Source organism: Scyliorhinus torazame, chromosome 2, assembly GCF_047496885.1.
Source record: "Scyliorhinus torazame isolate Kashiwa2021f chromosome 2, sScyTor2.1, whole genome shotgun sequence".
In the NCBI taxonomy this organism is placed as follows: Eukaryota; Metazoa; Chordata; class Chondrichthyes; order Carcharhiniformes; family Scyliorhinidae; genus Scyliorhinus; species Scyliorhinus torazame.
Genome location: NC_092708.1, coordinates 179,883,264 through 179,907,142, shown reverse-complemented (window position 1 = coordinate 179,907,142; position 23,879 = coordinate 179,883,264). Strand labels below are relative to the sequence as shown.

General features: G+C 49.8%; 1 long non-coding RNA gene across 3 annotated transcripts in view; it reads right to left on the bottom strand.

The window, feature by feature from the left end:
• The window catches only part of LOC140407819 (uncharacterized), a 96,509-nt gene that overhangs the window by 15,105 nt on the left and 57,525 nt on the right, over positions 1–23,879 (bottom strand). For 2 of the 3 annotated variants that reach the window (XR_011939822.1, XR_011939823.1), the window contains exon 1: positions 18,645–18,882. The exons of the other annotated variant lie outside the window; for it this stretch is intronic. This is a non-coding gene — a long non-coding RNA (uncharacterized lncRNA). Of the gene's footprint in view, positions 1–18,644; positions 18,883–23,879 lie in introns of those variants that run through there. 3 annotated transcript variants of the gene reach the window in all.

Here is a 23,879-nt window from a genome sequence, read left to right as displayed (position 1 = left end):
GTTTCTCGACAGCGTCAACACAGCCTCAGGATCAGCAATTCACGGCACTGGAGTGGTTCACGCCACTCCAGCTGCTGATCCCGGTGTGAATTGGGCGCCGCGGGATCCGTGCATGCGCAGTGGCACCGGTGCCAACCCGCGCATGCGCCGTGGCTTCATTCAATGCGCCGGCCCCGACGCAACATGGCGCACGACTACAGGGGCCGGCGTGGAAGAAAGGAGGCCGCCAGCCAGAGAGGCCGGCCCGCCGATCAGTGGTCAGACACCCCCGACTCTTCCACGCCGAGTTCCCGCCAGCTGAGAGGAGATGTGGACAGCTGAGAGCAGGTGTGGACGGCACCGGTGGGACTCGCCGTTTTTGCAACAGCCGCTCGGCCCATCCACACCGGCGCCAATGGCGCCGATTCTCCGCTCTGTCGAGAATCGCATGCTGCCGTCGGGGCGGCGTGACACGATTCGCGCCGGTCGCGTGGATTCTCCAGCCCGGCCCCAGTCTGAGAGAATCCCACCCCAGGTGTTCTGAGGCCTATATAAATATTCCTACTGTTGTCATGTTTGATTGTCAATATAGGATGCTCAAAGAATAACATTTTTCCAGATATATTCAATTGACATATTTACATCTGGATCTGCTTTCTCCTTTGTCCCTCCTTTCCCCATTCCACTTTTCCTCATCTTACTACCAATCCAACCTCCACTATCCTTAAACTGAGCAGTGCCCCTATCCTCTCCTGTATTCAAAGCCCTGAAGTTCCTCAGCTGTCCCACTGACCCCCAGTTTCAATCTAACCCGGGCAATGACTTTGTCCAATGGTCTCTCCTCATCTCCCACCTACTGCTGAAGTGACCACTAAGAGTGTCAGCAAGCGAGGTCGATCAGCCCGGGCGAATTCAAACCAATCCACCCACACGGCAGTGCAAGCTACCAGCGAATGATCAGATGGGGGGGGGGCTGTTTCCTCCCGAGAACAGGAGTGCTGAGCTCAGTGACAGAAACTCCAAGCTGCTTTGGAGTCGATGGGCAGGTGAATGTGAGACCGACTATCTGCCATAATCATAATGAACAATGGAGTAGGCGCGAGGGGCTGTATGCTCCACGCCCGCTCCTATTTCTTATGTTCTTACGATGCTAGATAACTCAACACATCTGTGATTCCAAACTTGAGGGTCAGTCAAACATGTGGCCAGATATTAGATTTCACGGGCATCTAGGAATTACAGTACAGAGCAATGGTACTCTATCCACCACTGCAGCAAGAGCTATCACCTCAATTCTTGCATTGTTGATGTTACCCCACACCTGATTGCATTCTTCCTTTTCAAATACTGACCCAATTCCCTTTCAAAGAGTGTGCTAATCTCTGCCTTATTTGTCATTGGTTATAAAGTGTTTCACAGTCTAATAACCGCCTGTGCAAAAACATTTCACCCCACTTCCCTTTTTTGCTGCACTTCTCAGAAACTGGGATTGTTAGAACCAACCCAGATCACAGCTATTTGAGAATCTGCACAAAAGGGAGGAAGTGAAGTAAATTTGAGACGTCAGAAAGCAAAACATTGCTCATCAATATGTCAGTGGAAATCCCCTTCTCTCTCTGTGTGTTGGATATTAGGCTGCTCTCCAAACACTCAACAGATATTCCGATTATAGATACACTATGGTGCAACAAATGAACGACACGGTAGCACAGTGGTTAGCACTGTTGCTTCACAGCTTCAGGGACCATGGTTCAATTCCAGGCTTCGCTCACTGGCTGTGCGGAGTGTGTACGTTCTCCCCGTGTCTTCGTGGGTTTCCTCTGGGTGCTCCGGTTTCTTCCCACAAGTCCAGAAAGACATGCTGTTAGGTAACTTGCACATTCTGAATTCTCCCTCCGTGTATCCAAACAGGCGCCGGAATGTGGCGACTAGGGGCTTTTCACAGTAACTTCATTGCAGTGTTAATGTTAGCCTACTTGTGACAATAAAGATCATTATTATTATTATTATTATTATTAAGAGGTATCTTGATTGCATTAATTAGCTGATAGAAAAGTACTTTCTCTTCAGTTTAGTGCATTAGTTGACTGTTATCTTTCACCTGTTTGTTCTCCTTCAGTGTGGCGACTGGGGATTTTTACATCGTTCCAGTATTAATGTAAGCCGACTTATGACAATAATAAAGATTATTATTCTTATTATGAATTTTGAAATAAGATTCATGCCTTATCCAGACTCCGATATTAATGTTGGAAAAATAATTTCTATTTAATCTCTAATATTACATTGTTTGCATAGTCAGACACACTCAGAGTCCAACTCAGAATCAGGGACACACCAACTGCCAAAGAGTGACACCTTTCTTTCCACGTTCTTCATCCTCACTAGGATCAAGATTCCCATTTTATGATGCTGATATGAAATGCCTCAGTGCTTTAAGTAGATTGAATTACTTTCAAGTGCAGTATATAGGGAATGTCACAACCATTTTGCATATAACCTAAATCAAAATGAGATGTATGACCAGTTTTTCTGTTACTCATTGAGGATTTAATGTTGCTCAGGACAGTACTGTTATTCACACAGTAATTGTACAAGCTGCTGAAGATGCAGTCTGCAATTTATAATTCAGAACTTACTGCAAGCAATAAAATAGGCATTGAACAAAACAGTGAATCTAACAGTATAAAATGAAATATTAATATCAGCACTGAGCCACTAATCCTTTTGTTTAAGACCCAGGTTTATTTTGTACAGATGGCTAACAGTGAGAGAAAAACACTTCAACTTCCAGGATCTTCTCAAGATGTTCCTATCACATCAATTTAAAATATTATATGCACTTTTCATTTCTCAGGTAAGAGCTGTCATTCAATATCCACCCCATAGATTGATTGGCAGCTCACCTTCAACCAATTGGACTGGGAATGTTTTGTTAATATTCAATCAATAAGTTTACATAAAAGTCACCGCCAGCCAAGTGACAACAAGGAGGTTCAGTAATACACATTGGTACTGCACAGATTGCATTCTTCCATATGCAAGGGTCATCTATACTGTGGCCACCTAAAATGGCTTCTGGCAAGGGATGCTGGGAAAAGTGGCCAAGTTCGAGGACAAGCATGCTGAAGTGCAGAATAAACACTAAAGCTGCAGCCCAGACTCTGGCAATACACAGGAAAAAGGCCATCTCCAGGCCATCCCGGGACAATAGGACATGCGTGTTAATTTCATTCAACTAACAGACAAAATGGCGCCTATTTTCCTGATTTGGAGGGACCTACGTGCCCTGGAGACCTACAGACATGGACAAGTCCCACCATCAAGGTTGCAGACCTTGATTGGACTTTATCGATCAGGGTGATCAAACCCTGATCGATTGATTGGTGGCCCAAAGTTCGCAAAATCCCCAGGGATAAAAGATGCTGCGCAACCCTACAATCTCTCTCTGCAGCAGAAACCAAACACCAGAGACCTTCATCAGCCAACAAGGAAGACCATCAACGCAACCAGCAGAAGGAAAGCCCAGAGCTAGGAACAGACCAGACGAAAGACCGAACATCAAGGACTGCAAGACTTAGGATGACAGATAAAGGCCAATATCTGTCCGGTACTTGTCAATCACTTCAAAGTGAAGTCAAGGTCTTGTACGAACTCGCTTTGTAGTTTAACTTATGTTGTATGTGTGCGTAATTGAATAACTTTTACATTGTGCGCATGTGAATAAAAATTGATTGTTTAATGAAGCTGACTTGCAGTCATTAGTCCACCGTATAAGAGTTAAGACACACTGTGGTTTAGACACAACAATACATTGCCCTGTACAAATTACAGACAATATTTCCACTTGTGGGGGAGTCCAAAGGCTTTCACGCTCAGATATTCACCACTGAATGAATTATCCAGAGAGTGGGGAGAATGTGGAACTGACTCCCACAGAGAGTGGTTGAGGTCAAAAGGAGAGATGGACTTAAGAGAAAGTTGGAGAAGTTCACAAAGGAGAAAGCAATAGAAGGATATTCCGATGGCTGTGAAATATAAAGAAAGGGACGGCCCTAAATAGCCCACGGTCCAGCCGGGTTGAAGGCCTATATTTCCCCTTTATATACTATATAATCGATCAGAAAGTTGGCGAAATGAACAGGTTGACTCGTTACAAAGAGAACAGGCTGAAATAAAACAGAAATTACTGAAAATATTCAGGCAGCAGCTGTGGATAGAAAACAAAAATCAGTCCTGGGGGTTTTTAGTGCCGCAAAAACAGAGGATGGTTTAAGTCGAGAAGGAGCTTAAGGTATTAAAAATCTGAATCCTGATCCCAATCCACCTACCTCCAGCAGAGACACAATGGGGAGGAGGCTGGATAACCACAGAGGTGAGATGCGTTTCCAATATTATAATCAAGCTGTCAACCTTATTTTTATTATTTTGAACTGAAACTCTGGACGTCAGAGATTCCGAGGGGAAAGCCCGCAACCAGAACTAGAGGTTATTAAATCATGAAGTGAATGTCTTTCCACCGACACTGCTGGTTCCGGCATTCCTGACTGGGCAATAACCCATAATTGACAATTTACCCATCCCCTTTACCTTTCAGATTCACCCCCCCACTCGTCCGACCTTCCCCATGCAGCCTCTAACCAACCCCCTCCCACCCCCTGCAACTGTAATGCCTTCCACTTCTGGCATCTGACCCTCCCTTCACCCACCTTAACCCCCTCACCAAGATGCCAGAATCAATCCCTACCCCAGGGTTGCTATGCCTCAACACCCAGGATCGGTCCTCCGTATTGTATTATCCTGTGGTCACCACTGGGCAGTTTCCGCGTCAGCCAGAAGCCCAGCCTGTCAATCGTGCTCCCCCCCCCCCCACCACCACCCTGACCAATTTCAGAATTCCCGGGCCCAGGGCTCCCCAGCAGCAGCCCCCCCCACCCCCCACCCTCCCCACACTCACAGCAAACTGAGAAAATTATAATCCCACCTCAAAGTATTCTTTTGCTTTTGTCCCGATGGGATAAAATCTGAGATGTAACAGGTTATGAGTAAGTTTAGAGATCAGAAATGGGGCTGTGGGATGGGGAAGGAAAAAAGGGAAGGTCTGTGATAGGGCGGAAGACGCAAAAGATTAAATGAGAAAAGGAATGATGATGCAAGATGATGAGAGGTGGCCATGGGATAGGTAAAGGAACAAAACATCTGTGCCAAGATGCGGGGGGATTGGTCAATCCACCCCAACATCAGCTGCTCTGAAAATGGAAATTGAGATTATGATTTGAAGTAATTTAACTCAATGTTGAGTTAGGAAGGCTGTAAAGTTTCACTCTTTTGTTGTGTTTGCTGCCCTGACTGTACTCGCCACATGTCTCTCACATAACACACAAGAGGGCAGCTGTCAGTTAGACCGACCGTGACATTCTGACATTTAGCGTGACAGGATTTCGAGGGCAGCTGTTAAATTCAGCTGTGGCCTGCATTCTGTACCACGACAGGCACCTTTAACGCAATGAAACATCCCAGAGTTTCACAGCGACATTATTACACCAAATAATATTCCAAGGCACACAACGAAACACTAGGGCAAATGGCCCAAAGAGTGGTCAACGAGGTAGGTTTTAACAAGCTACTTAAATGAGGAAAGCAAGATAGAGAATCAGAGAGTCTGAGGGAGGGAAGTCCAGACTTTAGGTGGGGTCTTGGTGAAAGTGATTAAAATTGGTGATGCATAAAAGGCCTGGATTGGAGGACATGGTTATGGAACTGGGACAAATTACAGAAGCAGAGAGGGTCAGGCTCATGGAGAGATTTGAAATCAAGGATGAGAATTTTAAAATGGAGACACTGTTTAACTGATAGCTGGCATAGGTCAGCAAGTACAGGGGATGAATGGGACTTGATGTTAGTAAGAACACGGAGAGCAGACATTTGGATGACCCAGAGATGGTGAGAGACCAGCCAGGAGTACATTGGAATTGTCATCTCAGTCCCAGGATACCACTGCAGGAGTTCCTCAGGGTAGTGTCCTAGGCCTGACCATCTTCAGCTGCTTCAACAATGACCTTCCTTCCATCATAAGGTCAGATGTGGGATGTTCGCTGATGATTGCACAATGTTCAGCACCATGCATGACTCCTCAGATAAGGACCAGTCCACGTGCAAATGCAACGAGACCTGCACAATATCCAGGCTGGTTGACAATTGGCAAGTTACATTCGCGCCACACACGTGCCAGGCAATGACCATCTCCAACAAGAGAGAATCAAACAATCGGCCCCTTACATTCAATGATATTGCCATCACTATATCCCCCACTATTAACATCCTGGGGGTTACCATTGATCAGAAACGGAACTGGACTAGCCATATTAGGGATGGGCAACACATGCTGGTCTAGCCAGCAAAGGCCACATGCCGTAAAAAAAGAATAGTTGAGTCTCAAGGTAGCTAAATCATGAAATGCAGGTTTCAGCAGAAAACAAGCTCACACATGGGTGGCGTTGGGTGATTTTATGCAGCTGGAACTAGGTCATTTTGTGATCGTGCACAGTACCTATAAATAAAATACAGAGGCCATTTTTTTCTGGCAGGATTATACATTGCATATAACTCCCACCATTATAGTGTCATAGTTCAATAGTGTTATGGGCCAGGGTTTAGAGAATCCCAAAGTGTATCATGGAGTTCACCTGACCCACAACTTTTTATAGATTGTGGTATGGGGAGCACACGGCCCACTCTACAGGTGTGGTACAGCAGAAATGGAAAAGTATTTTTTAAAGCAAAACAATGATTATTCTATTCACTCAAGTTAACCTTTTAAAAAAAAACAGTGAACATCTTAGCAACCATTAATTCAGATACAATCCCCAAAGAATACAACTCTAAGTAATACGTAAGCTGTCCTTTTAACATCCAGAAGACTTTTTAAAAAAACCTTTAAACAGAAGCACATCAGGTTAAAGTCACTACTGAGAGCAGCTATTAGTTTTTAATCACCAAAGGATCGATTTACAGTCTTCGTATTACAGAGAGAGAGACTAATACCCCTTTTGGCTGTGACTGCAGCGATCTAGCTCTGAAAACGAAACTAAAACACACCCTGCTGCAAACAGCCTAAAATGAAAGTAAAAAGCTGACATACAGCCCAGCTCCACCCACTCTCTGACATCACTGCAGTAATAAACACCCATTTCTTAAAGGTATTCTCACTACAAATATTTATATATACACCCATTTCTAAATACCCATTTCTTAAAGGTACTCTCACATGACAATAGTCACAATAGCTTGACATGCCACAAGATATTTCCATCAGATTGATGAGTTTTATGACAATGGACAGATACCACCCTATGTCAAGTGTGTTTGAATATTGGCAGATTATTTTTGCAGCCTCCTTTCCCTGGGGTGCTAAGACAACTCTAACATTCCATGGCTAAGATCAGTTAACAGCCACATACCAAAGTCAAACCAGCTGCTCATGTCCAGATGAATAAGTCTAATTGATTCAGCTATTAGGGGAACCAGCAACATTAAAACTCATGAACTATGTCACTCACAGCTCACATTTCTCTACTTATCCCAAGATAAACTGTGCAAAATTCTACAATTCTCTTGCCTTGTCTTGTATGTTGTGGATTCATTATTTTCCAATGATCCAAGGTCATAGCTCCTTCGGAATCATTATTTTTCATTCTGATTTTGGACATGATAACATTAACGTTACAACCATCAACTCCAAGGGGTTCAGTCAGTAAGAGCAAGAATAAAGAGGTACCAGAAAAATAAACAGAAAATGCTGGAAATACTCAGCAAGTTGGGCAGCCTCTGCGGAGAAACAGAATTAATGGGGCAGAATTAATAAAGCCCATCTAAGCTAACCCCATTTGCCTGCATTTGGCCCATATCCCTGTAAACCTTTCCAATCCATGTATCTGTCCAAATGCTTTGCAAATGTTGTCACTGTCTCTGCCTCAACCACTTCCTCCAGCAGCTCATTCCACATATGTACCACCCGCAGTGTAAAAAAATAGATCCTCAGGTTTCCATTAATTCTTTCCCCTCTTAACTTAAACCTATGCCCTCTGCCTTCTAGTTCTCGATTCCCCAACCCTAGGAAAAAGACTGAGTGCATTCACCCTATCCATGCCTCTCATGATCTTACACCTCTATAAGATTACCCCTCAGTCTCCAAAGAAAAAGGTCCTAGCCTGTCCAATCTCTCCCTGTAACTCAGTCCCTTGAGTCCTGGCAACATCCTTGTAAAGCTCTTCTGCACTGTCTCCGGTTTAATAACATCTTTCCTATAGCAAGGCAACCAAAACTGAAAACAATACCCCAGGTGCGGCCTCACCAACATCCTGTACAACTGCAACATAACTTCCCAACTTCTATACTCAATGCCCTGACTGATGAAGGCCAGCATGCCAAAAGCCTTCTTCACTGCCCTAACTACCTGTGACTCCAACTTTAGAGAACCGTGCACCTGAACTCCAAGTTCCCTCTCTTCAATGATACTCCCAAACGTCCTACCATTCACCGTGAAAGTCCTACCATGATTTGACTTTCCAAAATGCAACACCTTACACTTATCTGTATTGAACTCCATTTGCCATTTCTCAGCCATTTCCTCAGCTGATCAAGATCTTGCTGCAATTTTTGATAACCTTCCTCACTGGATACCAGGTGTTTTCAAACTCAGGGTCGCGACCCATGGTTGGGTTTCAGGAGGGTTGCAACGCTCGGTCGTGGCGTTCCCGATCGTGGAAGGAACAGCAAACTGCTACGGCCGGCCTTTAAAAATGACAGCTGGGACAGACATTTGAGATTGCCAACCATCCAGTGCATGCATGACCGATCAAACAGTGTGCAAGCCCAGAGCCTAGCAAGGTGCACCGCCACCTCTTGACATCAGCACGGTGCCCAGGTACAGTTTTTTTCAGAAAATGAGTCAGTCCTCCAACCAGAGGTGGCAGCAGAGAGTAGGTCACGAGCCCTTGCGTTGACGTCACATGTTCTGGGGGCGAGAGAGATTCCTCCATTTTGTAGCTGTCAGTAGTGCTGGTGCGAACCAGTAATGCCAGGGCCTCTGATGAACTACCCATGAAGAAGAAGCTGAAAACAGGAACAAAGCAGTATAAAGAAGATTACTTGAGGTGTGGGTTTATTAATTGTTCCACTGCAAACCAGGGTTCAAAGTTCATGTATGTTACATGCGGGAAAGCACTGGCAAATGAAAGTTTAAAACCCTGAAAACTTCAAAGATATTTGAAGACTGAACATGTCGGGTTTGAGGAGAAACCTCTTCATTTTTTTCAACGGATGTAGTGAAAAAGAAGGAGGCATAGTCCAAAGCAGTGGAAGTCATTAGCAGAAATGTAGCATTGAATAACAAAGCAAGTGACATCATGAGTTGTACCAAGCAGGCTCATCTGTCACATTAACGGTAAGTGAAAATGGTGGGTCGCAAGGGTAGGACTGTGTGGGTCACGAAGTTCGGCCAGTGTGGTCCCGAAGGATGGCCGGTTGGCAAAAATGGGTCCCGGGCTAACCACTGTGCCGCTCCTTTCTGGTCACTTCATCAAAGAAATTTGTAAGGCATGATCTCCCATGCACTAAGCCGTGCTGACTACTCCTAATCAAACCCTGGGCGGGCTTCTCCGAGCCTGTGCCGGGTTGGAGAATCGCGCGAATCCCGCCACGCCACTCCGATGCCGGGCCGCCGATTCTCTGGCGACCGGAGAATCGGCGGCAATGGCGCTGGCGCTGTCACTGCAGCGCCCATCGGGGGCCATTGAGAGTGGCCCCCGTGGCGAATCTCCACGCTCGATGGGTCGAGTGCCCGCCGAGTTCCGCTAAGTCCCGCCAGCGTCGTTCGCGTGTGGTCCTACCTGGTGGGACCTCGCCGTTCTGGCTGCGGGGGCCGTTCTGGTGGGGGGGGAGGGGGGATCCGACTTCGGGGGTCCTCCAAGGTGGCCAGGCCCACGGTCGGGGGCTACCGATCGACGGGGGGGGCTAATTCCAGGGAGCGCCTATGTTCCTCTGCGCCGGGCCCCTGTAGGTCTCTGCCATGTTGCATGGGGGCCGGCGCGGCGACGGCAACACATGCGCTTGCGCGGACCTGCGGCGGCCGTGCTGGGGCCTGATTCGGCAGCTGGAGTTGCGTGAAGCGCTCCAGTGCCGTGCTGGCCCCCTGTGGGTTGGGGGATCGCTGCTCCTAGTGGCCAGATGACGGCGTCGTAAAACGCTCCGGCGTTTACGATGGCGTCAACACTCTGCCTCTAAAACGGAGTATCCCGCCCACCTGTCTTTCGAAATGCCTGTATATCATATCCCTTAGAATCCTGTCTCATAACTTATACACCAAGGGTGTTAGGCTTACCCGTCGATAATTCCCAGGTTTTTCTTTGCAACCCTTCTTAAATAAGGGCACGATATTTGCTACCACCCCAGTCTTCTGGTACCTCACCCGTGGCTAACAATGATGCAAATATCTCAGCAAGGGCTCCTTCAATTTCTTCTCTAGCCTCACGCAGTGTTCTTGGATATACCTGGTCAGGACCAGGAGATTTATCCACCTTCATACATATTATTCATCCATCACCTCCATCTACTGTAATGCGATATATGTCCTCAATATATCGCCACTAACCTTCCCAGGTTCCCAAGTCTTCATGACTTTCTCCACGGTAAACACTGATGCATGATCAATTGCTCAAAGATGAAAGTTGGGTACAACTGTGGCTTTATTGCAGTCAGATGCGTGGCCTCCTGCTGCAGCTGGCGAAATGGCAGGGTACTGGAGGTCATGCATATTTATACAGTTCTCCGTGGGCGGAGCCAGCCGGCAGGAGCTACCGGCGAACCTGTAGTGCAGGTCCTACCTTACATCTCCTATTACAGTGGTTCACCACATTCACCCCCTGTTAAAAATGAGTCCGGCGGGGGTGACTAGAGTGGCGGCAAGGGCGACGTCCAAAGCATCGCTTTCTACTTGAAAAGGCAGTGACTCCTCCACTGCGCGCATCCCGGCCTTGGCGATGTCTGCTCTGATGCGGGCGAAAGCGTGTTGTGCCTCGGCCGCCAGGGGGATTGGGTGGACTGAATGAGTGGGCGGGCCTTATCCGCATAGTTTGGGACCCACTGAGCATAGTAGGAAAAGAACCCCAGGCAGCGTTTAAGGGCCTTGGGGCAGTGGGGGAGGGGAAGTTCCATGAGGGGGCGCATGCGGTCAGGGTCGGGCCCGAGAAGTCCGTTTTGGACTATATAGCCGAGAATGGCTAACCGGGTCGTGCTGAACACACACTTCTCTTTGTTATAGGTCAGGTTGAGAAGAGTGGCAGTGCGGAGGAATTTATCGAGGTTGGCATCGTGGTCCTGCTGGTCATGGCCGCAGATGGTGACATTATCTAAGTACGGAAAGGTGGCCCGCAAACTGTACTGGTCAACCATTCGGTCCATCTCTCTTTGGAAGACTGAGAACCCATTTGTGACACCGAAAGGGACCCTAAGGAAGTGGTAGAGGCGACCGTCCGCCTCGAAGGCAGTGTGTGGCCGGTCCGACTTCCGTATGGGGAGCTGGTGGTAGGCGGTTTTCAGGTCAATTGTTGAGAAGACCCGGTACTGTGCAATCTGATTGACCATATCAGATATGCGTGGGAGGGGGTACGCGTCGAGCTGCGTGTACCGATTGATGGTCTGGCTGTAGTCCACGACCATCCTGTGTTTCTCCCCAGTTTTAACCACTACCACTTGGGCTCTCCAGGGGCTGTTGCTGGCCTCGATAATACCCTCCTTAAGCAGCCGCTGGACTTCGGACCTGATGAAGGTCTTGTCCTGGGTGCTGTACCATCTGCTCCTAGTGGCAACGGGCTTGCAATCCGCAGTTAGATTGGCAAAAAGGGAGGGGGGATCGACCTTGAGGGTCGAGAGGCCGCTAACAGTAAGGGGGGGTAAGGGCCCGCCGAATTTGAGGGTGAGGCTCTGGAGGTTGCACTGGAAGTCTAGGCCCAACAGGAGTGCAGCGCAGAGATTAGGAAGGACATAGAGGCGGAAGTGACTAAATTCTACGCCCTGGACCGTGAGGGTGACTGTACAAAAGCCTCGGATCGGGACGGAGTGGGATCCGGAGGCTAGGGAGATCCTTTGATTGGCAGGGTGGACCGCGAGGGAGCAGCGCCTTACCGTATCTGGGTGAACAAAGCTTTCGGTGCTCCCGGAGTCCAGCAGGCACGAGGTTGTGTGGCCGTTGATTTTAACCTAAGGAGTAGGAGGGTGGGTAGCGCAGTGGGAGGGGTACGATTGTACGTTATGGGATGCGACCGTCATGGAGAGCGCCAAGGTTTTCGTCTCCGCCAGTTCGAGCGTGGCCCCTTCCAGTAGTCGTTCTTGGATGCGGTCCGACGCAATCCCCGTCACGGAGGCATCGCGCATGAGGAGATTTGTGTGTTCGGTGGCCGTAACGGCCTGACAGTCACAGTCCCGGACGAGTGGAATTAGGGCCCGCCAGAAGTCTTCGATGGACTCACCAGGTAGTTGCGAGCGGGTGGCGAGTACATGCCCGGCAAAGACCGTGTTTGTCTTCTGCGCGTAGTGTTCCTTAAGGAGTTCCATTGCTTTTGTATAATTCGTGGCGTCTTGGATCAACGGGAACACGCTGGAGCTCAGTCTGGAGTACAGGACGTTTATCTTCTGAGCCTCCGTTGGCACACAGTCCGCCGCGTTGATGTAGGCCTCAAAGCATGCTAGTCAGTGAGCAAAGTCTTTCCTGGCGTCGGGCGAATGCGGATCCAGCTGCAGGCGATCGGGCTTAATTCTGATATCCATTCTGTGGAAAATCTGACTGTAATAAATTGATGTATGATCAATTGCACAAAGACTAAAGTTGGGTACAACTGTGGCTTTATTACAGTCAGATGTGTGGCCTCCTGCTGCAGCTGGCGAAATGGCAGGGCACTGGAGGTCATGCATATTTATACAGTTCTCCGTGGGCGGAGCCAGCCGGCAGGAGCTACCGGCGAACCTGTAGTGCAGGTCCTACCTTACATCTCCTATTACAGTGGTTCACCACAAACACAGAGGAGAAATATTCATTGAGAACCTCGCCCATCTCCAGCGGTTCCACTTATATGGTCCACTTTGGTCCTTGAGGGGTTCTATTCTCTCTCTGGTTATTCTTTTTCCTTTAATATACTTAAAGAATCCATTTGGATTCACCTTAATCCTCTTAGCCAAAGCTACCTAATGCGCCCTTTTTGCCCTCCTAATTTCCTTCTTGAGTTTACTCCTGTATCCCCTGTACATCTCCAGGGAATCCCTTAATTCCTGCTGCTTGTACTTAGGTCATGCCTCTTTCTTTTTCCTGGCCAAAACTGCAATGTGTTTTGTCATCCAGGATTCCCTACTCCAGCCAGCCTTGCCCTTCACCCTAACAGGAACATATACACCCTGAACTCTAGCTATTTCACTTTTAAAGGCCTCCCACTTGCCGGAGATCCTTTGCAATCAAACAAGCTATTCCAATCAACCCTTGCAAGCTCCTGTCTAATTCCATTAAAATTCACCTTGCACAATTTAGAACTTGCAACTGTGGTCTAACTTTGTCCCTTTCAATAACTATTTTAAAATTAATAGAACTATGGTCACTGGTCCCAAAGTTGTCCCCCAGCGTCACTCAATCACTTGCCCTGCCCTATTTGAAATGAAAATGAAAGTCGCTTATTGTCACAAGTAGGCTTCAATGAAGTTACTGTGAAAAGCCCCTAGTTGCCACAGTCCGCACCTGTTCGGGGAGGCTGGTACGGGAATTGAACTCTGCTGCTGGCCTGCCTTGGTCTGCTTTAAAAACCAGCTATTTAGCCCACTGTGCTAAACCAGCTAAATCAGTCCAAAGAATAGTCAAGTTTTGCCCTTTCCCGAGTAGGACCCTCCACATACTGCCTGAGGAAACTTTCCTGAACACATTTAACAAATTCCACCCCATCTGAGCCCTTAACACTATGGCAGTGACAGTCTATGTTAGGAAAATTAAAATCCCCTACTATGACAGCCCTATTATTCCTGTAAGTCTCCCCAATCTCCCTGCATATTTGTTCTTTTGATTCCCGTTGACTATTTAGGGGCCTATAGTACAACCACAATAAGGTCACCATCCCCATCTTATTTCTTAGTTGCACTCACAAAGCCTTGCTGGGTGATCCCTCGGTTATTCCATCTCTGACTACTGCCGTGCTGCTCCCTTTCATCAAAAATGCAACACCCCGTCCTCTCTTTCCTCCACCTCTGTCATAGTATCATAGAATTTACAGTGCAGAAGGAGGCCATTTGGCCCATTGAGTCTGCACCGGCCCTTGGAATTGCACCCTACTTAAGCCCACGCCTCCACCCTATCCCCGTAACCCAGTACCTCCACCTAATCTTTTTTGGACACTAAGGGCAATTTATCATGGCCAATCCATCTAACCTGCACATCTTTAGACTGTGGGAGGAAACCGGAGCACCCGGAGAAAACCCACGCACACACGGCAGTGATACCAATCAATCCAGTCGAAACAGTAGTTAACAAGAACTGTGGTTTAAATCAGCTAGAATGTGCCCACCAGTAGCTCCTCCCACACTGAGAGGCTGTCCCAGATCGATGGGTTATATACCTTCTCAGAGGGGCGGAGCCAACAACAACATCAACACAACAACAGTAACAGTGAGTAAATACAATAATATATACAACAGCCATACGCGGCTCACCACATTCACCCCCTGTTAAAAAAAAGTCCGGCGGGGGTGAAGTGGACTCACAGGTTCAGTCTCCCAGGAGGGTGTATTGTCCGCTGTGAACGTCGCAGTGTAGGCGCTGCCGTCGAGACCTTCGACTCTGGGAGCATGTCGTCCTCACAACAGGGTCCCGGACAGGGTGACGGCGCAGGGGCGGTGCTAATGGACCCCAGATGAGTTGATGGGATAGATGGGGAGGTAGAAGGAAACGGTGAGGTGATGGTGGGGGCAGGGGTACCAGTTGATGAGGTAGATGGGGAGGTAGAGGGAAGCGGTGAGGTGATGGTGGGCGCAGGGGTACCCGCGGGGGCCAAGTCCCTGAGGGAGACTGTGTCCTGCCGCCCGTCGCGGTGTGTCACATATGCGTACTGAGGGTTTGCATGGAGGAGGTGAACCCTCTCAACCAAGGGGTCGGCCTTATGGCTCCTCACGTGCTTCCAGAGGAGTACCGGCCCAGGAGTCGTGAGCCAGGTAGGAAGTGAGACCCCAGAGATCGACGTCCTGGGAAAGACAAATAGACGGTCGTGAGGGGTCTCGTTAGTGGCAGTACACAACAGTGACCGGATGGAGTGGAGCGCGTCAGGGAGGACCTCCTGCCAGCGGGCGACTGGGAGACTTCTAGACCATAGGGCCAGAAGGACAGCCTTCCAGACCGTAGCATTCTCCCTCTCCACCTGCCCGATTCCCCTGGGGTTGTAGCTGGTAGTCCTACTCGAGGCGATGCCCTTAACGAGCAGGTACTGATGCAGCTCATCGCTCATGAATGAGGATCCCCGATCGCTGTGAATATAAGTGGGGGGACCGAACAGGGTGAAGATGCAGCACAGGGCCTTGATAACTGTGGCAGAGGTCATGTCAGGGCATGGGAAGGCGAAAGGAAAACGTGAGTACTCATCAACAACATTGGGAAAGTACACATTACGATCAGTGGAGGGGAGGGGCCCTTTGAAATCCATACTGAGGCGTTCAAAAGGGCGGGAGGCCTTCACCAGGTGGGCCTTGTCTCGCCGATAGAAATGCGGCTTGCACTCCACACAGACTTGGCAGTCCCTGGTCATGGCCTTGACCTTCTCTGTGGAGTAGGGCAGGTTGCGGGCCTTGACAAAGTGGAGAAGCTGGGTGACCCCCGGGTGACAGAGGTCATTGTGGATAGCCCATAACCGGTCAGCCTGCGCAGGTGCCACGGGACAGGGCATCTGGGGGCTCATTGAGCTTCCCAGGACGATACAAGATGTCGTAGTTATAGGTGGAGAGCTCGATCCTCCACTGCAAAATCTTGTCGTTCTTAATTTTGCCCTGCTGCGTGTGTTGTTGAACATGAAGGCAACCGACCGTTGGTCTGTGAGGAGAGTGAAACTCCTGCCGGCCAGATAATGCCCCCAGTGCCGCACAGCTTCCACAATGGCTTGCGCCTCCTTTTCAACAGAGGAGTGTTGAATTTCGGAGGCATGGAGGGTACGGGGAAAAAAGGCAACAGGCCTCCCTGCCTGGTTAAGATTGGCTGCCAGGGCAAAGTGAGATGCATCGCTTTCCACCTGGAACGGGATGGATTCGTCCAAGGCGTGCATCGCGGCCTTGGCAATTTCGGATCTGATGCGGTTGAAGGTCAGGCGGGCCTCAGTCATCAGGGGAAAAGTGGTGGACTCAATGAGTGGGCAGGCTTTGTCCACGTAGTTGGGGACCCACTGGGCATAGTAGGAGAAGAACCCCAAGCACCTTTTCAGGGTCTTGGGGCAGTGGGGGAGGGAGAGTTGCAGGAGGGGCGCATGCGTTCGGGGTCATGCCCTAGGACTCCGTTTTCCACGACCTAGCCGAGGATGGCTAGCTGGTTGTGCAGAAAACGCATTTCTCCTTATTGTATGTCAAATTAAGGAGTCGGGCGGTGCGGAGGAATTTTTGAAGGTTGGCGTCGTGGTCCTGCAGGTCATGGCCGCAGATGGTAACATTATCGAAACATGGGAACGTGGCCTGCAGCCCGTACTGGTCGACCATTCGGCCCATCATTCGTTGGAAGACCGAAACCCCGTTGGTGATGCCGAAGGGGACCCTGAGGAAATGGAAGAGACAGCCATCTGCCTGAAAGGCAGTGTATTGGGTGTCCTCCCGCCGGATAGGGAGCTGGTGGTATGCGGACTTCAAGTCTACCGTAGAGAAGACTCGATGCTGCGCAATCTGATTGACCATGTCAGATATGCGCGGGAGGGGGTACGCATCAAGCAGCGTGTACCGGTTGATTATCTGATTGTAGTCGACTAGCATACTGTTCTTCTCCCCGGTCCTGACGACCACCACTTGTACTCTCCAGGGGCCATTGCTGGCCTCAATGATCCCTTGCCTCAGGAGTCGCTGGACCTCTGACCCGATGAAGACCTTGTCATGAGCACTGTACCGTCTGCTACGGGTGGCGACGGGCTTACAGTCTGGGGTGAGGTTCGCGAAGAGCGAGGGAGGGGCTACCTTCAGGGTCGCGAGGCTACAGACGGTGAGAGGGGGCAGGGGTCCCCCGAACTTCAGGGTTAGACTACGGAGGTTGCACTGAAAGTCTATACGCACAAGGAGAGGGGCGCAGAGATGGGGGAGGACGTAGAGTTGAAATTGGCATATTCGACGCCCTGTATTGCCAGGTTGGCGGTGCAGTACCCCGGGATCTGCACGGAGTGTGATCCGGAAGCTACGGATATGACTTGTGAGACGGGGAGGACCCGGAGGGAACAGCGCCTTACCATGTCCGGGTGGACGAAGTTTTCCGTGCTCCCGGAGCCGAAGAGGCAGGACGTCTCCTGTCCATTGAGGCTGATGGCCATCATCGAGCTTTGAAGATGGCAAGGCCGGGACTGGTCAAGTTGAATGGAGCTGAGTTGACGGCGATGAGTGTCGTTCTGGTCGCAAAATGGCGGTGTCGACGAAGTCAGACAAAATGGCTGCCCCCATGGATTGCACACGGCATTCGCCATCAGATAGGGTGGCTGCCCTCATGGATTGCACATGGCGAGTGACGCGTCAGCAGAGGGCTCTCCAGGCAGGCACGATGTCACGCTGCAGGGTCTCTGAGTCTCAGACTGGGCTTGACAGGCTTTTGGTTTTTGATTTTGATTTTTAGGCTTAGCTAGGCATAGTTTAGCGTAGTGCCCCTTCTTGGCACACTCGTTTACACATGCAGTTGCGAGCCGAGCAACTCTGCCTGGGGTGCTGGCCCTGACCGCAGAAGTAACAGCATGGTCCCCCGTGTATGAGGCCGCGTCTCTGATGAGCTGGAAAATTCTGTGGCTCACCTGGGCGTTGAGGAGACGCTGTTTAATTTCCGGGGAGACCTCGGCAGCGAAGGAGCTGAGGTAGGCCTTAAAAGAAATTGAGCCAATGCTCAAATATTGCCGTAGCCTCCGGCGCCTGCGGGTCAAGATCGAGGCGTTCTGGTTTTAAAACTGCTTCCATGTTAAAGAAATTCTAGCTGATTAAATTGATACCAATCAATCCAGTCGAAACGGTAGTTAACAAGAATTTAATCAGCTAGAATGTGCCCACCAGTAGCTCCTCCCGCACTGAGAGGCTGCCCCGGATCGATGGGTTACATACCTTCTCAGAGGGGCGGAGCCAACAACAACATCAACACAACAGTAACAGTGAGTAAATACAGTACTATATACAACAGCCATACATGGCTCACCACAGGGAGAATGTGCAGACTCCGCACAGACAGTGACCCAAGCTGGGAATCGAACCTGGGACCCTGGAGCTGTGAAGCAACTGTGCTAACCACTGTGCTACCATGCTGCCTGAAGCACCTGTACCCTGGAACATCGAGCTGTCAGTCCTTCCTTCCCTTAGCCATGTTTCAGTTATGGCTATAATATCCCAGTCTCACGTACCTATCCACACCCTGGATTCACCAGCCTTACCTGTCAGCCATTCTTGTTACTGTGGTGCTGATGCAGTCTGTCCTTTTTTGCTCCAATTATTTTCTGAAGTGAATCTGGCTTCCTGGTAGATGAGCCCTCCTGTCGAGAGTAACTTGGATCAGACATCTTGGAGTTATCCTCTCTTTTCGATGGGGTTGGATTGATATTGTAACATGCACTGCTGACAGTAATGGTGCTAGGACAGTAAGGTTATTAACTTACTTGAATAACGATTGATGAGAACATAAGTGCCAGCAAAAAAAGAGAACATGAAGAAATGGCTGGAACATTGGTTCCTCGAATCGTTACGCTCCGCATCCCCACAAACCTCCCACCCGACTCGGTGATCTTCATTATACATGGCTTTACCTATTGAATCAGCAGACCCATCTCAGTGCCGATGACTATATTAACTGCTGTAATGGTGGTAAATGGTGTGTGGCACATAATGACGAGAAAATTAATACTTAATTGAAGATCTTCCTTGTTTCATGCAAGCTTTTTCTGCACAGCTAGAAATGACGACAGACAGAAAGACTGCATTTAGACAGCTTTCAGCATCCTTACAGAACCAAAATCACTTCACACTCAATTCTTGGTGCAGTGTTGTAATGCAGGAAAAGGCAGCAGCTGATTTGTGCACAGCAAGATCCCACAAAAAAAATAGGATAAACGACCACTCAAAATGCTTTTAGTCAGGCATGTCAAGGGATAAAAGTTCACCAAGACAGGAGGAGAACTGCTGAGCTTTTCTTGGAACATGTTCACCACTGAGTGCGGAGAGCGAGCTTCAGTTAAACATCTCCTCCCTCTGTGTTGCCATGACGAAAGTGCAGCGCAGACTCACACCGGTACCCTCTGACAGTGCATCACTCCCTCAATACTGATCGTCGACAGTGCAGCACTACCTCAGTACCGAGTTGGATGAGGTACAGTGTATGTGTGAGGGTGGGGTGTTGGATGGGGTACAGTGTATATGTGAAGGTGGGGATTTGGATGGGGCACAGAGTGTGAGGGTGGGGAGTTGGATGAGGTACAGTGTGTGTGTGAGGGTGGGGAGTTTGATGGGGCCCTAATTTACGCCTATCATATGGGCAGCGTGGTGTTGGATTTCTAAGCTGGAACACCCATCCTGTGGGCCCTGGGAATCCTCATAGGGTCAGGTCTTCAAAAATTCATCAATGGTTCCACGTACCATATCGAATGCAGCAGGTGCAAGTTAGCCAATGTCTAAGACAAATACCAAACACAATATGACCAACACTCCATTACTAGGCAGCTTAAATCGCGCAACGCTTTTCTAATTTTACTTTTACTGAGATTCAGGATTTTCCTCACAAACACACAAGAATTTTAATATAATCCCATCAGGGCTAAAGAGGCAAGTTAGGGAATGAAGTGCTTCGAAGAAAGTGGACTGCGTGTTCGATCCACCCCCCCCCCCCCCCTGAGTTTCAGCCGTATTTAGGATCAGTAGCGAATACTGGCAGGCTCCAACATGTTTGGTATTTTCAGCTTCTCATAACTGTCCAGACCACCGTCACTTTTCTAAAGGCTTCCTGTAGACTCGAAGCACTTAAGAGCAAGGAAGCAAAATCTAATGAGCTCCCCAGTGTGAAACTGAAGCCAGGGGAGACTCATTTGTGCTCACTTTTTATCCAAACCACAGATACTGTCAGAATTCTTACTTCGTATTGAAAGGCTGGTTTGCTGCTGTCTTCCTATCAAAATGGTACAGCATCGCACATGAAGAGTAACAGATGTATAGCAGTGTGGCTGTAACACACTCTTGGGCTCATGTGAAGTGCAGCAACATACATGCCTGTAGCACAAAGCAACGGGCCTGGTGAGGAACAAGGTAAACAACAAACATTGCCGTTTAAAACCCACATCTTTTTGTTCAAATCCATCCATTGCTTTATCTCTCTCTCCTTCTGCAGCAAACTCCAGCCATTCAACTCTCTGGACTCTCCACCAATTCTGGCCTCCTAACTTTCTTTAGTTAAATCAGTAGCCGGGCTCTTCAGCTGCCCGGGGGCCCTAAGCTCTGGAATTCCTTCCCTAAACCTCTCCGTCTCTCTCTATCCTCCTGTTGGACTGTGATTGAAACCTTCCTCTTTGACAGGTCACCTCTCCACCGGTCTCTTTCCTCAATTCAATAATAATAATCGCTTATTGTCACAAGGAGGCCTCAATGAAGTTACTGTGAAAAGCCCCTAGTCGCCACATTCCGCCATCTGTTCGGGGAGGCCGCTACGGGGATTGAACCCATGCTACTGGCCCTGTTCTGCATTACAATCCAGCTGTTTAGCCAACTGTGCTAAACCAGCCCCTTGACAATTCAATGTCAATTTGATTTTCCACTATTGGAAGATTGGTGTGATTTTGTAACATAATCCATGATTTTAGCTGAAAGTTTCAGACAGTGGTTAGCACTGCAGCCTCATGGCACCGAGGTCCCCAGGTTTGATCCCGGTTCTGGATCACTGTCCGTATGGAATTTGCACATGCCCCCACAACCCAAAGATGTGCAGGGTAGGTGGATTGGCCACACTAAATTGCCCCTTAATTGGAAAAAATGAATAGGGTACTTGATGTGTTGGGTGTTCTGGATCACAAACAGGTCACCAACACTGGAAGTGGTGCAACTCTATTTTATTATAAGGTTAACTATATTAACATACTTGAACTGTGGGTAAATGCAATATCAGCTTTAACTGTTGACCCTTGCCTAGTCCTAACCAGGTGATGCACTCAGCACATGGTGAATGTCTGTGTTGCAGGCTGTGAGCTCTGTGCTCCGAGCTGGCTGCTACTAGAATGAGCGGGAACTCTCCTGTCCCCTGTCTTTATAGTGCGTGTGCTCTCACTGGTGATTGGCTGCGGTGTTGTGTATGCTGATTGGTCCCACTGCATGTCCATCAGTGTGTGTGTGTGTGTGTGTGCACCATGATATACTGGTGTATATTATGACATCCCCCTTTTATATAAAGAATATGTGCCTGCGTGACAATAAATATTGTGTAGTGAATGTACCTGACTATGTGTGTGCGTGTTATTTACATGACTATGTACATGAGGCTAATCTATTTACAAGGGAAGGTGCCTGGTGCCGAGAAATAGGGGGTGCGATTCTCTGCTCCCGCGCCGTTTCAGAGAATCGCCTGGGTCGCCAAATTGGCACAATCGCGTTTTGTGCGGCGCGGTCCAGTGAATCGCCCGAGACAGCCAAAATGGCGATTCACCGGTACCCCCGCGATTCTCAGTGCCGGATGGGCCAAGCGGCCTGCCCAAAACAGCGGGTTCCCCCCCCGGCGCCGTCCACACCTGGTTGCTGCCAGCGGGAACAGCGCGGGAACGCTGTGGGGGTGGCCTGCAGGGGGGAGGGGGGATCCTGCACCGGGGGGGCCCCAAATGGGTTCTGGCTTGCGATCGGTGCCCACCGATCGTCGGGCCGGCCTCTATGAAGGAGGACCTTGTTTCTTCCGCAGCCCCGCAAGACCCATCGGACATCTTCTTGCGGGGCGGACTCGGGGAGGACGGCAATCACGCATGCGCGGGTTGGCACCGGCCAACCCGCGAATGCGCGGGTGACGCCAGTTCTGCGGCGCCGGCCGCGTCATGTATGCGGTGCCGCCTTTACGCGGCACCAAGGCCTGGCGCGCGTAAATGACGTGGTGCCGCTCCTAGCCCATTTTCGGGCCCTGAATCGGTTGGGACCGGGTCTGTTTCGCGCCGTCGTGAACCTCGACGGCGTTCACGACGGCGCAAACACTCTGTCTCCATTTCAGAGAATCGCGCCCAGGGTGTCACACCAACAACGAAATGAACATTATATACAAACTACTGGAACGATGAAACAGGATAATGGAACAGATCAAAGCGTCCAACATCGTAAAACTCCTAAGTCAAGTCTCTGAGGTGGGCGACGAATTCTGGTTGACCACCTCAAGGTGGGTCAGGAGCCACCGGCTGAGGAACGGGCTGGGCCACGGCAGAGTGAGGAGGTTGCAGAGTATTCAGAATCTCCACATAGTCCAGGTTGGGGACAACAGGAGGGCGTGGCACCGGTGGAGGATCACGTAGCGAGCATGGAACAAGACGAAGGGCACGCCGATTGCGGCGGCAAATGGAACCATCTGGCAGACGAACCAGGAACGAGCGGGGAGACACCTGCCGAAGAACCACAGCAGTTGCAGACCAGCCACCCTCCGGAAGATGGATGCGGACGTTGTCATCTGGCTCCAGAGCAGGGAGATCAGTCGCCCGAGCGTCATGCGCCGCCTTGTGTTGTGCACGAGACTGTTGCATCCGCTGAAGGACCGGAACGTGGTCTAGGTCTGGGACGTGAATGGATGGCACCGTGGTCCTGAGGGTGCGACCCATGAGCAGCTGGGCTGGCGACAGGCCCGTGGAGAGTGGGGCCGAACGATAGGCCAGCAAGGCGAGGAAAAAGTTGGATCCTGCATCGGCAGCCTTGCAGAGGAGCCGTTTGACGATGTGGACGCCCTTTTCCGCTTTGCCATTGGATTGGGGGTGCAGGGGACTGGATGTCACATGCACAAAGTTGGACCTGCTGGCAAAGTTGGACCATTCCTGGCTTGCGAAGCAGGGGCCATTGTCCGACATCACAGTGAGTGGGATGCCCGGTGGAGCAAAGGTCTCCTTGCAGGCACGGATGACCGCCGATGATGTGATGTCGTGCAGGCGTACGACCTCCGGGTAGTTCGAAAAATAGTCTACAATCAGAACATAGTCCTTGCCCAGCACATGGAACAGGTCAACGCCTACCTTAGACCAAGGGGACGTGACCAACTCATGGGGCTGTAGGGTCTCACGTGGTTGGGCCGGCTGGAACCGCTGACAGGTGGGGCAGTTGAGCACTGTGTTGGCGATGTCCTCATTGATGCCGGGCCAGTACACTGCCTCTCGGGCCCTCCGTCGGCACTTCTCCACGCCAAGGTGGCCCTCGTGTAGCTCATCCAAAACGAGCTAGCGCATGCTTTGCGGGATCACGATGCGGTCCAGCTTCAGGAGGACACCATCGACTACTGCCAGATTGTCTCTTATATTGTAGAACTGCGGGCATTGGCCCTTGAGCCACGTGTCCGTCATGTGGCGCATGACACGCTGTAGTAGGGGGTCAGCCGCAGTCTCACAGCGAATGTGGATAAGGCGTTCATCCGTGGCCGGCAGATTGGAGGCCGTGAAGGCCACATGGGCGTCAACCTGGCA